The sequence below is a fragment of the Pongo pygmaeus genome, chromosome 9, assembly GCF_028885625.2.
Source record: "Pongo pygmaeus isolate AG05252 chromosome 9, NHGRI_mPonPyg2-v2.0_pri, whole genome shotgun sequence".
Classification (NCBI taxonomy): domain Eukaryota; kingdom Metazoa; phylum Chordata; class Mammalia; order Primates; family Hominidae; genus Pongo; species Pongo pygmaeus.
Window position 1 is genome coordinate 41,144,684 of NC_072382.2, and position 16,215 is coordinate 41,160,898.

At 36.3% G+C, this 16,215-nt stretch overlaps 1 long non-coding RNA gene across 1 annotated transcript; it reads left to right on the forward strand.

The window, feature by feature from the left end:
- The first annotated feature begins 418 nt into the window (after positions 1 to 418).
- Positions 419 to 4,604, forward strand: LOC129008293 (uncharacterized). The gene is made up of 3 exons (XR_008492498.1): positions 419 to 2,248; positions 2,659 to 2,864; positions 4,034 to 4,604. It is a non-coding gene; the product is annotated as an uncharacterized LOC129008293 (long non-coding RNA).
- Positions 4,605 to 16,215: the final 11,611 nt, after the last annotated feature.

The following is a 16,215-nucleotide window of genomic DNA, read 5'->3' on the forward strand; positions in this document are numbered from 1 at the left end:
CCCTTCAAAAAAATCAATGAATCTAGGAGCTGGTATTTTGAAAAGATCAACAAAATTGATAGACCACTAGCAAGACTAATAAAGAAGAAAAGAGAGAAGAATCAAATAGACACAATAAAAAATGATAAAGGGGATATCACCACTGATCCCACGGAAATACAAACTAGCATCAGAGAATACTATAAACACCTCTACGCAAATAAACTAGAAAATCTAGAAGAAATGGATAAATTCCTGGACACATACACCCTCCCAAGACTAAACCAGGAAGAAGTTGAATCCCTGAATAGACTAATAACAGGTTCTGAAATTGAGGCAATAATTAATAGCCTACCAACCAAAAAAAGTCCAGGACCAGATGGATTCACAGCTGAATTCTTCCAGAGGTACAAAGAGGAGCTGGTACCATTCTTTCCAATCAATAGGAAAAGAGGGAATCCTCCCTAACTTATTTTATGAGGCCAGCATCATCCTGATACCAAAGCCTGGCAGAGATACAACAAATAAAGAGAATTGTAGACCAATATCCCTGATGAACATTGATGCAAAAATCCTCAATAAAATACTGGCATTATACATATACACACACACACACACACACACACACACACACATACATATATATATATACTGGCACTATACATATATACACATATATATACACACATATATAGAATATATGTATATGTGTATATATATACATATATTAGAATCAAAGGTAATAATGTATATGAAAATTCTTGGCAAAATAAGCAGTGCTATATAAATATTAAGGATTATTGTTATTACTTAGAATGATTACTTAGTGCCAAATATGTTTTAGGTTTGGTGTCAAATTACTTATATTCATAATCACCAAACTTCACAATGCGTATTATTATCCCATTTTTATTACTGAGTATGCTCTGTTGAAAAAATGAAGTTAATTGCTTAATAAAACATAGAGCAAATGTCTGGTGTTCCCAGGACATAAATCCAAGTCTGCTGATTTCAAGGCTTATCTGTTTCCTGCTACTTTTTTTTTGCCTGTCATTATAAATCCCACACAGATAAATCTCTATTGATGCCAATTTATATTAAGAGATAAAATGTGAAGAAAGTAAAATGTATAAAAGGAGACCTGATATGTATGGTTTACCTCTATATTCCTAAGGCCTAGGGCATTGCTTGACAGTAGGCACTCTATAGTTGTTGAATGAATGTAATATTAAATAGAGTAAAGTCATACCGAAATCCATTATCCAGAAACTTTTTATTATTAAGCGACTGAAATCTACCAGAAAACCAAAGATTGTGCTAAGTTGTAATAAATTTGAAATCTGGATATTGTACTTCATCCACCTATTGTAGCTTCCCAGAAGGACATTTGCAGGCAAATAGATATGGCATACTAGATCCATGGCACCATTTAATTTCTTCAATTTAAAAATGCCAGTGTTGACTAATTTCGTGGATTCAGGTGGCAAAGTAATATTCCTCTCACCTCCTATCCTATCCTGCTGCTTTCTCAGGCATGGTACAGATCAAAAGAAGAAAATGGTTTGCTTAGGTGTTTTCTTTCCCTGTTGCTCCAGACACATAATGGCCAGCGAAATGGATCTGAAATTGGAAGATGTGTAGAGGTCGGGGGAAGTATACCTATTTATTAACCCCAGTTTGTGTTCATTATCACTGAAGCTAAAATGGAAAGCTCTTCTTGGAAGGTCAGAAAATCAAAGCAAGGAATCCCTTTCCTACCCACTCACAGAAAGCTGACAATTTAAGAGTCCAGGTTTATAATTTGTCCTATATGTTGGTTTTTAGAACTTAACAACAACAACAAGGAAAATCCCACTGTTACTGCCAGCTGACATGGACTCTATCTGTGTCTTTCTGAACAACCAGTCTCTCAAATGTCAGTGACAATTGATACCTCCATCATAAACTTCCACTTCTTTATCTTAAAAGCAAGTAATTAAAAGCAGGCTGATGATTCCACCTCTAAATTCCCTGGCCTGTCACAGGTGAAGTCAGCGTCGCCAGCCACCCTTCTCTTATGCCTCTCCCCTCTACCCTGCTTCCTCACTTAGCCTCCTGGCCTAGCAGACGTTCTGATTTTCCAGAGTGTTACTATGTGCCTTTCAGAATCATTTGATTAATTTTTTGACATTAGTCTACCATCTACAGTGTGAACAACCCATAGTATACCTGGAGAAGAATGTAGAAGAGAAATTAAATTGACAGAAGATTCTCATGAGGCTCTTTGGAGGTAAGCATTTTCTATTATTTGACAAAGTTCTCCATTGGTTTCAAAAGCCAAGAGAAGAGGAACTTAGAATTTAAAGAAAAATAAATGTGAGTTTCAACCCATCCTCTGCCATTAATTCCAGTTTGATATTTGATTATGGCACTTACATTATTTCAGGGCTCTTTTCACATCTAGTAAGTGGTTTCTAACTAACAGGCTAATTGAGAAACTATAAATTAGTGGTTAAGAACAAAGGCTCTGGATTTATAACCTGGATTTGAATCTTCTTGGGTTTAAATCCTGGTTTCACTGATTATTAACTATGTGACTTTGGGTAAGTTGCTTAGAGTCTCTCTGCTTTCTTTCCTCACCTGTAAATGAGTGACGTTATAATAGTACTTATCATATATTTTTGTTATGAACATTAACAGGATACTGGTGAAGATCACAGACTCTGGAACCAGAGTGCCTGGATTTAATGTCTGTTTCTATTGCTTAATGACTGTGTGACCTTGGAAAAATCACTTGACCTCTCTGTGCTTCACTTCCTATATCTCTAAAATGGAGATTGTCATCTGCTTTACTTTAATGAATCAATAAACAGATGTAAGGTACTTAGACTACTGCTTGGCACATGGTAAGCATTCAATACATGTTAGTCATCATTATTTGAAGGACTAAATTAAATACAGTATTCAAAGCTCATAGCATATTTATTAATTGTGTATTACGTATTGTGCTAGGAACATGCAATAATGTTCAGGACAGACCGGGCTCTGCTCTGGTGGTGCAGATAGTCTAGTCTAACAGAATATGTTAGTCACTCTATCAATTCGGCTTTCTCCTGCCCCACAGTTTCTGACTTGGTAGAAAAGCATGTCAAATATCCGTGAACCTAATTGTACTTACAATAACTAGTGACACAATAATTGGGCAGGTAATGTAAAGGCAAAATCTTGTGCTTCCATTGATTTATAACACTTTGTTAGTTTATAAACTCCTTCCTGCAAAAATCTGAATGTCTGTTGGCCCAGAGTTCAATAAAGAAAACAGATTAAGCAGAGTCTTTAGAAGGTTCTGGTGCAAAGCTAACAACTCTAAAAAGATAGTTTGGAGCTAAGCCCTGTTTGTTTTAACATTCCAAGAGCTTCTGTACCATCCAGTAACAATAATGATCAGCAAATGAACAGAAAGAACCCCTGCATTTGAAGAGCTTTGTGTCTATCTTGTATGGAGACCAAAGCCCACCAGCATTGCCAATTACTGAGTGGTGTGTCAGCAGCCATATCGCCATCTTCTGGGAGCGTGTTAGAAATGCAGACACTCGGGCTTTGCCCCAGACCTACTGAATCTTAACCTGTATTTTAACAGGATTCCAAGGCAATTCCTATCACATGAAAGTTTGGGAAATGGATTATAAAATTATTGTGCAATTATTATACAATTGGTCATACATTAGAAACACCACACATTAGAATCACGGGGGAAACTTAAAAAATGATGAATGCCTGGGTTTCAACTAAAACAATTCTGACTTAACTGGATGCCTGAGCATCTGAAATTTAAACATTTTTCCAAAATGATTTTGCTGTGCAGCAAGAATTCAGACCCCTGACCTAAATATTGACAAGCCCCAGGCCTTTATATCAAAATACAACTATTTATTTCATGTGCTCTAAATGAAAGAAATGTTAAGGTATACTGAATACAAATATTTTGTGGTTAAGAAAGGTCCCCCCTACCCTTTGATTATTTCACATGCTGTTTTCAGAGTCCTATGAACTATTTTTCCCGTTGTCATTTCAGGATTTAGAATGCTGACCTGCTTATTTTCATATGGAAGACAATAAGCTGATTTCCTGTAGATTGAGCTAACGGCCATCTGTTATGATGGGACAATGCTAATTCAAAAAGTGTCATTTGCCACTTTATCTGATGTCAGGAGGCAACACATGAAATCTGAGGACCTTTAATAACTCACGACACCTTGCGTGTAAGATCCCTGGGAAAGGCAACCCCAAATTAGAAACACGTTTCACTGGAAGGGCACTCACTTACTGATACCTTAGGGACTCCACTTTGAGGGATGCCTTTATCATTCATACCTTTCCATGGCATGAATGGAAACCTGCTGCAATGCTGCTTCTGTCCTAATGCATTTCATGAGTCAGCACATGACAAAGGGAAGGGACACCCAGGTCAGCCCCATCATTGTATCTGAAACCAACACTTCGAACATAATTGGAATGATTACATACTATTCTACATGTTGAGTGATTAGCACAGCAACTGGTGCCCAGTTGGTTGCTATTATTTTTGTTGTTGTTGATATTATGATTATGCTTATTTTGTATTATTTATTAAATGAATATTCTTATCCCGTAAGACTCCACGTGCTCCTAAAACTCCCCATGGGTGAAAATATTTGTCTCCCATAATGTATTCCTTCATAAGAAATAGAGATTCAGGGACCATGTTTATAAGGTAATCTTTAGTTGTTCTTGAATATGTATTAAATATTTATTTAAAATAAGAATAAGAATGCACAAGAAATAAGACAGAACCAAAATAGTTTTATAAATCTTAATAACAATGACATCTTTCAAATTTCATACAACATGCCTTGCTTTATTTTTAGATTCTTTTTCCATCACAGTTAATTTAGATGCTTTGTTGCCGTTATGAAAATTATGAGTTTCTTTTTCTTCCTATATTTTCTTACTCCTAAAGTTTTTGGTTAAGACTTCAGGCTCTTTTACAAAATATGCATTACTATTTTCTAAAAGATAACAAAGTGAACTTTATTAAGATTAAGTTTGTGGGTGACCAGTAAATACTAACCTTACCTTAATTATTAAAAAAAAAAAAGAAAAAAAAAAATGTACACAGTAAATAAACCGCATAGTGGTAGCTCCCCCTAGTGGGAACTCTGAAGTAAAGGAGGTTCTAACAAAATAGTTCCACATTTGCAGGCTTGATTCAAGTATATTTAGAGATCAGCTATGCCAAATATCCACAAACTTAAAGGAAGAAAGACGAGTATTCAAAATGTGCATTTTTTTTTCTTTTCTTTTGAGACGGAGTCTCACTCTGTTGCCCAGGCTGGGGTGCAGTGGCGCGATCTCGGCTCACTGCAAACTCCGCCTCCCAGGTTTACGTCATCTTCTGCCTCAGCCTCCCGAGTAGCTGGGACTACAGGCGCCCGCCACCACGCCCGGCTAATTTTTTGTACTTTTTTTTAGTAGAGACGGGGTTTCACTGTGTTAGCCAGGATGGTCTGGATCTCCTGACCTCTTGATCCTCCCGCCTCATCCTCCCAAATTGCTGGGATTACAGGCGTGAGCCACTGCACCCGGCCCAAAATGTGCATTTCTTAAAGCAATAAATCCGGGAAACTATTGCTTTAGATTCTTCCACTTCTGAATTGAGAGACCCGCGGGAAGTTAAAAGCTCTCTCATTCTCTGATTTCATATACATATAATGAGTACAAAAACACTCACCTCACAGAGTTGCTTTAAGGATTAAATAAAATCTATTCCCCACTTCCAGTTGATCTCCTCATCAGTAAAAGTGTGCAACATGCAGGAATCAAATTTGAATCCTCTTTCTGCCTTACTTTGCCTCCCGTTCAACCCATTAGGAATTCGTGTTTTATTCTATGCCACTCCACTCCATATCAGCACCTAATCATCTGGGCCAAACCACCATCACCTCTTGCCTATATTATTAGGATAGGTCCAAGCTGCCCTCTGCTTCCTTCTCTTGTTTTCATTAGCTTCATGCTGCATGCAGTAGACTGAATGAAAGCTGTGTCATGTCAGCCTCGGGTCCAACCCTTCAGTTGCTTCCCACTGCACTTAGAGCACTTCTGGCCCTGTCCTCCAAGGGCCTGCAGTTATCTGGGAGCTGCCTGTGCTTCCCTCCTCACGCCCTACCACCGACCTACACACCTGCCCAGCACAGTTCCCCCACATGGGTCAAATACTGCAAGTCTCAGGACTCCTAACTGCTTTTCTCATTTTTCATGTGTCTTGTTCTGGTGCATTTTGCAGGTGTCAGCTTAAATAACCTTTACAGATTTCCCTATCTAAATTTGGTCTCCCACCTCTCAGTTTTCCTTTTCATAGCATCCCATTGGTTCCCATCAGGGCATTCATTACAATTTGCAGTTATATGTTTGGTGGCTTATTATCTGTCTCCTCCATTAGAATTTAAGGCATCAAGTCTGTCTTGTTAACCATTAGATTTCTAGTACCCTGGAAAGTTGGTGTTTTAAAGTCTCTATTGAATAGATACACAGATTGATTCATTTTTATAAAATTACTCGGCACACATTGGCCTGAGTAAGCACTTACTAAGTGAGAAATCTCACTAAGTGACAATCCTTTTCTCCTTCCAGCAAAGTATGTGCTCTATTAGTTCTCAATTCTGGTCGTGATTAAGAGCTACTGTTCATGTTGTACTGATTGTTAAATGTTTTACATAATTAACCAATAGTGTGGTTTGTCTTCTCAGGCTTGGAGAGCAGATTTGCAGTGAAGCAAATAAACCAAAAGCCCAGAGTCACTCATTTCCCCTGGACCTTCTAAGAACAGAAAAAATGCTCACTATATATATATTTGTTTATTTTGGTAAGATAAGGTTATGCTAACAGACTGGTGAATGTGACATTAATTCAAAGAGGATTAGAGAGTAGCTCCTACGCAAGAAAATGTGACATGCAATGACATCATATACCTCGTGTAAGAAAGGAAATTGAAAGAAGACTTTCCATATTTGACAGTAATCTGAAAAATGTATATGGCAATACTAATAAGTTATGAAGCCAGACAAAAATTTAAAAATTATAATACTGTAAAATAGTTCATCAACCATTTTAGATGAAGCAATGATTTGTCTTTCAATTTTTTTCTGTAGAAAATATTATTAAAATGCATTCAAATAAAGACTCAAGGAATATGTAGTCTAAATGTAAGAAAAATAATTATAGAATTGTGATAGGCAGTACTTAAGACACATACCTCATGTTATCTTTCTGGATTTTGTGAATGCTGTTTGTGGGTTTTATGGCTATTGACAAATATATAATTTCTTTTATTTCATCATTCACTTTCTAATTCTATATTTATAATTTTGTATTCTTTTTATTCAAAAATTTCCCCAAATTTAAGACTACTGAGGCTTCACGAAACCTGAATCTTCCCTGATGTAAGGATGATACATCAGGTAAGATGATACAGACTAAGTTTTTTTTTCAACTGGATACACTGGAGATATATTCTTGTTTTTGTTTTCTCTTTAGTCATGTTAATGAGCTTTTTAAAAATGACACAAAGTGGCCTACACAATTCCAACAGTAGTGGATTCAAATTCAATTTCTTAATTAAAAAAATATATCTTATCTTTTACAGGAAGGAGTAAATACACATCGTAATATTTTCCAAAGCCGAGAAGAAATGGAATAAAAGAAAATATTATTGGAAAAAGATCAATCTAAAAGTGAAATTAATATGCAGAATGCAGGCTAGGACTTCATCTAATTTTATTAGAAGTTCATAAAAGTTTATGTCTGAGTTTCCTAACAACCAACAATAAGAGATAAATTCAGACACATGAATCAGATAATCTATTAAAAAAAAAAATGGAAACCTGTTTTTTATGCAAAGCACAGTTCAGATTTATTTCTGGACTTTAGATATATGCTTTTCTTTGGTAGCTGATGCGGCAAACACTCCATGATATGAACAGCATCATTAACTACATTTTCAAGTAAAAACAATGAATTTCAGAAATTTTTGTCTAACACCCTCTGAAGCAGGCTAATGGTATAAGTAAAATTTAGGAAAAACAAGCTCTATTGACAGCCCAGGTAATGTAACCCCAAGCCCTGCTTCATAGGTCCCTGCTGCTAGTATTCCAATAATAGACAGTGTGTCGGTGCAAGGTGATGGTTTTCATGTTTTTGCTTTGGCCTGGGAGGATCTGAATTATGACTAATCCACATGGTTGTATAGATGAACTACATGTCTTCATATACACATGTGCTGGGTTGGGGCAAAAATATTCCAAAAGAGAAGAGGAGCTTCTTGAAGACATTTGCCTGAATGTCTTCAAACTTAACTTGCTATAGTTGCAGAAGAACAATGGGCAAAGATATGTCTCTTCAAGCAGTACTTTCAGAAACTTATCAGCATATAACCAAGGTCTTAGGCTTTAGAATTTTATATAATCTTTAAATAAGCATAAATATTTCATGCTTTCCTGACAAAATATTTTTATTTAATTGCACCTGTACCTGTTAGAGTGTACAAATAAGAATAAAAATGTTTTGCTGACTCCTACTTCCACGAGTGGAAATTCCTAGGGTGGGGTCAAAATTTATTTTGCATAATTAACTCAGAAGAGAAGAGTTTTTTTGTTAATTTTAGTTTAAGTGTGAAGAAGAACCTCTCCCTCAAGTCATCTGAGGTGGAGTTTGGACAGGTTCTTAGCTAGTAAAAATTTGGAGTAGGGTCCCTCTAGGCCTATCTCATTATTTTAGTCATAATTTTTCTATTCTCACGAGGAGTTCAGAGTGGTTCGGAAATGCTGTTTCAAACATGAATTTGATTAGGAAATGGTTATTTCCTCTTCATTCATTCAGTCATTCATTTCTTGAACAGAAATTGAATGCCAGCTATAGGATTATATATATTAATACTACACATTCTGAAGCCAATATGACTGTCATTTATGATCTGTATGATCTTGGACAAATTACTTAGCCTTTCTATATCTTTATTTCTTCATCTGCAAAGTAAAGATATTAATGTTAATTATTTCACAGGGTTATAACAAGAATTAAGTGAGACACTATATGAAAAGCACTTTTAATGGTGTTTGGTATCTAGTAAAGTATTAGCACATCTATGTGCCAATGCAGGGAATAAAACAATGATAGAGACAGATGTTATTCATGTTCATACTGATTTTGGCAGCCCTGAGAATGAGCCTGTCGGATCTCTGGCTCCCAGGAGCATGCATGACCAGCTTCCCAGTTGCTGTGCTGTAAAATTTATTACTGCTTTTGTGCAGAGGCCTTATGGCTGCTCCCTGTCAATAACCAAGTATAGCAGGAATACTAAGGTGGCACCATTCCTGGGAGACAGGGAACTCTTCTAACAGGTGACTGATTTTAGAAAAAATTCATGCTTACTGGGTGTGATGGTAAATATTGAGTGTCAACTTGATTGGATTGAAGGATGCAAAGTACTTTTCCTAGGTGTGTCTGTGAGGGTGTTGCCAAAGGAGATTAACATTTGAGTCAGTGGACTGGGAAAGGCAGACCCCTCACCCGCCAATCTGGGTGGGAACCATCAAATCAGCTGCCAATGTGGCCAGAATAGAAGCAGGCAGAAGAACATGAGAAGACTAGACTTGTTTAGTGTTCCTGCCTGCATGTTTCCCCTGTGCTAGATGCTTCCTGCCCTTGAATATCGGACTCCAAGTTCTTCAGCTTTGGGACTCGGACTGGCTTCCTTGCTCTTCAGCTGGTAGATGGCCTACTGTGGGATCTCACCTTGTGATCATGTGAGTCAATACGCCTTAAAAAACTCCCTTTTACATATATATCTATCCTATTAGTTCTGTCCCGCTAGAGAACCCTAATACACTAGGATTTAGGAATGGTGAAGGCTAGCGGGGTAGATGTGATAATAAAAAGAGGTGACACAAGACAACTCTTTGTAGTGATGTAATAATCCTTCATCTTGAATTCAGTAGTAGTTGCACAACTCTGCACATGTGGTAAAATGACATGAACTATACACACATATTGTACCAATGCCATTGTCCTGGTTTTGAAATTATACTATGGTTGTGAAAGAGTTAACAATTGGAGAAGATCATCATCAAAAATGGTAGCATAAGAACCCCTGAAAACTCTTTTTCATTAAAGCAGTGAGAAAACTCACAAGCATCATCAGTGTCATTTTTTTTTTCAGAAATCTGGAAATGAACCAAAGATTTACACTAATCCAGGGAGAGTTACTGAAGAAAAATGGCTTAATTCATTAATAAGAGCAAGTATTGGGTATTTTGACTTATTCTACTCCCATCCTATTCTGTTTAGGTCTGTAGTAATCTTAAAATAAAACAGCCTACAATCACAGTGAAAATAAGGAGTCTTGAAGTTGCCAGATGGACACAGAACGAGGTTGGGGCCCCTTTAAACCTCACTCCCAGTTGTCACTATTTATCCAGTTTTCTGTTTCCCTGGGAGACCCCACTTGCAAGTCCCTGAAGACCCTACTTGCAAGGCTATCTTGATTTGACTTGAAACAGAGCTCACAGAAATGTGCAAAAAGACAAATGATGTTAAATATCTTTCCATGTGCTTCTTGACTATTTGTACACTTCTTTGCAGAAATATCTATTCAAATCCTTTGCCCATTTTAATAGGGTTGTTTGTCTTTTGTTGTTGAATTGTAGGAATTCTTTATTCTGCATATGAAATCTTTTTCATATACATGATTTGCAAAGTTCCTTACAATTATGTATCCATAGGACAATCTTTCACTTCATGGACTTGAAAACAACAATAGCAAAGCAATTCAAAGAGGAAGAAATTTGTTAAGGAATCTATTTGTGTGCACTATTTGTGTTGGAATATTATTTCTAATATTATAAAATAATTAACTTAGATAAAATTGTGAAGAATGTTCAATTTCTCTGTTTCCAGACCTGATCTCTGAAAACTTTAAGGGAACTAGTTGAGATAGGGACCCATAAGAAAAAAGCTTCACAGACTCTAGGGAAGATACATTCATTTTCTCTCTCCTGGATTATTGGGGTGGTCACCAGATATTCTTTCTTGCTTCTAGTCTCTCTCACATTCGATCTATCTTGCATACAAAATTGCCTCTTTTCAGGACACTGGAACTTCCCTGACCTCTCCATTGAAGGCTATGTAGGGTGATCTGTAAGTACTGGAGCATAAAGGTAGAAAGGTAAAGATGTCTACATAGCAACTTCTATTATAAAAGAATCGTAGTATACAAATCCCAATACACAACACACATACCCACACACACATACACACACACAGACATTGAGTTTAGTTTAGGTTCCCTCAGAAGAAGACGGAGACAAAATTTCAAATACAAATAATGTGCTTAAGACGTGCAGAGAACACCAATAGAGAGGTGGGAAGGTGATAGAGGAAAGACAGATAATAGAGTGTATTAACCTGAAACTTAGGAAATTTAGTACTGTTTGTATTTGAAGTTTTATCCACTGTAGAATTTTGAAACACCAGTGCAAAATGTAATGTCTCAAAATTAGTACATTTGAGGTTCAAATTGGTCATGATTTGTGCCATCTCTAGAGAGCCATCTATTGGTAGCTCCCAGCTTGAACCTAGGTAAGTGACAATAAACAGTAAACAGTAAGACCTGACGGATACATATGACTCTGCACTCCATAAAAAATTTAAAAAGCCCAGTCTTAATTGGATCACATTCCAAAATATTCTGTAATGAGTCATTACTTTATATTCTCAACACCACTAAAACCCTAATTTGTCTGCCTCTCTGATCCATTATCCTAATACTGGTTTTAATAGGGTAGCAAGAGAGTGGTAGCAGTCCCATTCCTCACAGTTTTCAAGATTAATAGGTGGGTGGAAAAGTGTGAGTCTCTTTCCAAGGAAAATGAGCAAGGGTCCTCATGTCGTTCATCCTAGAGTTAATTGCCAGTGCCAGAAGAATGTGATGCTCTGATTAGCCAGATCTAAACGGTGTGTCAGTAATGACAGAGGCATTGAGTGAAGTCAACAGCACCAGAAGCACACGGGCGCACACAGAAGCAGAGAAAGAGAATCTGGGAGTCGTTACTAGACTGATAGGACCAATAGTCATTACTAAAATGATGGAGAGTGGATGCTGGGCTGTGAAAATAGCAGACACCACCAAAATGTCTTACAAGGAAAACCATATATTGAATTAAGCTCAGTGTGTGTCCAGCAATTTATGCTTGGAAATGCAATACCTCTTCTTTATATATTAAACCCATCTTTTATTCACAAAGATATCTTTACTGGGTATTTTTTAGATCACAGGCAAACTAACACACTTTAAGAAGATTGTCCAAAACTCACAGTCCAGAGATGATGTAGTATGAAGTTCAAGGTACAAGTAGGAAAAAGAAATAATCTGGAAAGTTTTACAGAAAGATGATGTTAAGCCAAGAAAAAATTATTATCTATTTGGACAAGTCTCTAAAGAGAAAAGAAAGAAAAAGGAAAAATGGCATTTCAAGCAGAAGGAACAGCCTATGTGAAAGCATGTAGTCAGGAAAAGATATGACTTCTCTAGGTTAGTGCAGTTCAATTTGGCTAGAATCTCACGATTCAAAATGAAGGAGCAGCAAAAAGTTAAAAAAGATTTTGAGAGACAAATTGTGAAAGTTTTATTTACATTGTGTTAAGGATTTATACATTAACTTATTGCCATTAGGATCCACTTAAGGATTCTTAATAGGGAGGTTAGATGACAAGATGAGAATTCGGACATCCTGGGAATCAAAAGAAATTCTGTAATATATATCATGATCCATCTATGCTAAAGTTTCGATATAGCGTGGACAATTCTATCTTTTCCTTCCAAATTGTTTTCTCCTCTATTTATATAATGAGAAATATAATGTTTAGCCTTTTACTAAACACACACACACACAATGCATTACTTACAACTGCTTATTTTTATTAAAATGTTACTCACTTAAGTTCATCAAAAATAGTTACTAAGAAAAAAATCACGTGAAGAATAATGTTATTTTGTGAAATAGAGAGATATCTACTTTTTTATATGGATGGATTTATTTCTGACTTAAATTACCCCTGCCCCCAAGTAAATGAAGGTAGAACCAAATTTCTGCAGTGCAATATGAATGGCAGCCACTAGAGGGCAAGCTTACCGCGTGCTGTGATCAGATACCACACAGCTGCTTTAAATTAGACCACATTTAAGCAACCAAGGTGACCTCAGAGGAGGTTACAAAGAGCCCATTACTGCAAAAGGAGAGGTCAGTCTCTCAAGTGACAGAGGTGAAATATCATTTGAGTCCCTTTGAAGTCACGCTGACCAATTATACCCATCAAAGCCCAAAAGTAATGAAAACCAGACAGGTGAAGGATATCATTTTGATGGAGATGACCTTTAGAGGGAGGTAAGAGTAAGGTTAACCCATTTTATTTTTACATGAAAGAGATAGGAGCATATTTCAAACGCATTGAATTGGCCTTTGAAAGCGTGGTCTAACCTAGTGTATTCCTAACAGAAATAGAACAAAGTGGGTGATGCTGTTTTAACTGAGAATCATGGCTAATCTGCCGAAGTATAACTCCCTAGGGAATATCCATTTTATGGAAGCTTATTTGTTTAGAAATGGATCCCTATTTGAACACAACCATGACTATCCTAAGACAGCCTGTATGCAGTTAGCCTCATTTCACTTAAAGTGTTGGTGTTTTTTGGGAAGAGCAAAGAGTTATACAAATATCAAATTTGCCTATAAAAATGAAGCCACAGTTTCTCGAAGGGGGTCTGATGGGCCACCTGCTTCAGACTCACCTGGGGATAGTTGCTAAAATTTTAATTCCTGAGTTCTTTCCCAGATCTTCCTAATCAGAATTTCTAAGGTAGAGTTTAGGCATCTGCATTTTTCACAGAGCCTTAGGTGACTCTTCCCATATGCAACGATATTTGAGGACAAATAAATGTGGTATCTTTTGGGATACCGATATGAAAAATGGGTCAGGAATGGATATGAAACTTGGGCCAGGCTCCAAAGTGCAGCCAAGGGTTATGTGTTTGCTGATATGCAAGTGCACATACTTTCATCAAGCAAGCAAGGCCTCCCTTGTGCAGAACACCCATATTTGGCCGCAAACTCTAGTACACATTTTGTGTATATTACTGTATTTTAATCTTCCCCAAACGAATGAAGATGATATTGTTATTCCCTTGAATAATTGACAGTGAATACAGCTTCAGAGAGGTTAAGTGACTCATTTAAAGTCACATATTTAGAAAGCAACCAAACGAGAATTAAAAGCATTATTATTTAATCAAAGTTCTTTAGCTAAAAAGGAGACAAGAAACGAAAATCTTCAAACATTGATGTGGTTTCTTGTATTAATTCTCTCAATGTATATTAGTCCTTGGTTATTGGACTAGATGCCAGAAAGCACTTCAACACCGCCTTGAAATCTGCCGCACTAGAACATTCACCCTATGTCCTGAGATCTGACCTCCAGAGTTATACGCAGGTGAAAAGCTAACCTCTGACCTACAGTATGACTTTGGAAAACAGCATTAACTCCTGCCTCCAGCCTCAAAGGAGGGCTGAGGACTTCCTCATGATTTTTCCCTTTGGGGGAAAAATCCATTTTAATGGATTGCTTTGAATTACAGATGTGTTTGTAGGATTTTATAAACTATGGGCTTCAGCATTTAGTCAAAAGAAGGTCAGGCACCTCATGGCTACCAAAAACAAAGTGAATAAAAATCCTGGAAACATTATTGTAGATTTTTTTAGATTTCTCTAAAGAATCATATTTCACTCTAGTGAGAGTGTAGCCATGAAATACTGTAGCATAAAAATGAAATATGTCTTTATTTTCTCTTCTTTTTAGTGGATTTGGCCATTCCTATTAAAAGAACATTTTTCAGTAAATTGTATTTCATTTTAGCAGCATGAGTCTAAATATGTCAGCTTAAGAACAAATCCAGATTCCATTTCTTTTAAATATAACGCCGGTCAGCCCCACAAATATGTGAATAAAGCCATAAAAACACAAAAACTGGCCCTTAAAATCGAAGAATTTACAGAAAATTCCTCTGAAATCAATGGCCATATTGATAGAGGTAAAGATAAATTATAGCATTTTGAGGTAATCTTTTAAAATTTTTAAGTAATGAAATTAGTATTTTATAAATAAAAAATTAATATATATTTGTTTAAGATAAAAATTATGTTTTCTTCTTTCTCTTCCCCTACATTTCTCCTTCCTAACCATGCTCATGGTTTGTTGTGTTTCCTTTCATATCCATACAGATAAATTGATAGTTGAAGAAGGGTAAGTAGATAAATTAAAAAATCTTAAAAAAATTAAAAATGGTATATCACTGAAGTACCTCTGCTTACTTTATTTGAATTTTCATAGTTCCAAAGTGCAAAAGGATGTCCTAACCTAAAGCAAAAGTATGACAAAGTAACCAACAGATGGCATTATGTGTCATTTGTATGCAGCCATTTTAGATTTATGAATTAATTGCTTTATGTTCAGAGTTTGGGAAACTAGCATGTTCATAATATCACCATGTCAGTACCAAGGATTTACTTTCTCAGTGTCACATGAGGCAAAGTTATGCTATGGTAATAACATATGACTCTAAAGTTCCAATGGATTTCAACAACAAAGGTTTTTTTCTCATTCACATTATGTAGCCAACAGGAGTGGGTAGCTGCTGTGTTCTAGAATTATTTGTATTACTGAAAAATTAGGGACAACATGAACATACATACATAAGTTATGATGCATTTATATGATGAAATATTATGAACCATTCACAAGCAGGTGGTAGATAGAGTAGATTGTATTGTTAACATTGTATATTGTTTATTTGTATATTGTTAAAATTTATATTATTTGCATATTGGTAAATATTTTTGTATATTTGTATATTGTTTGCATATTTTATATTTGTATATTGTTAAAAAATATTCACTTATCCTCCTTACACACCTCAGATCTGTTGACGTCAAGCTTGACCAAAGAACTTAAACAGGGCAATAAAATGTGAGCAGAAGAGATTTTCACTCTCTGCCTTTTCTCAACTGAAGCATCCACTGTCTATTTTTTTCTTCCCTTTGTGCCATGTCCCAGATGGTTTCTGTCCCATCAGTCTGTTCTCATGATGGCTAATCATTTTGCCAGTGATGTGGA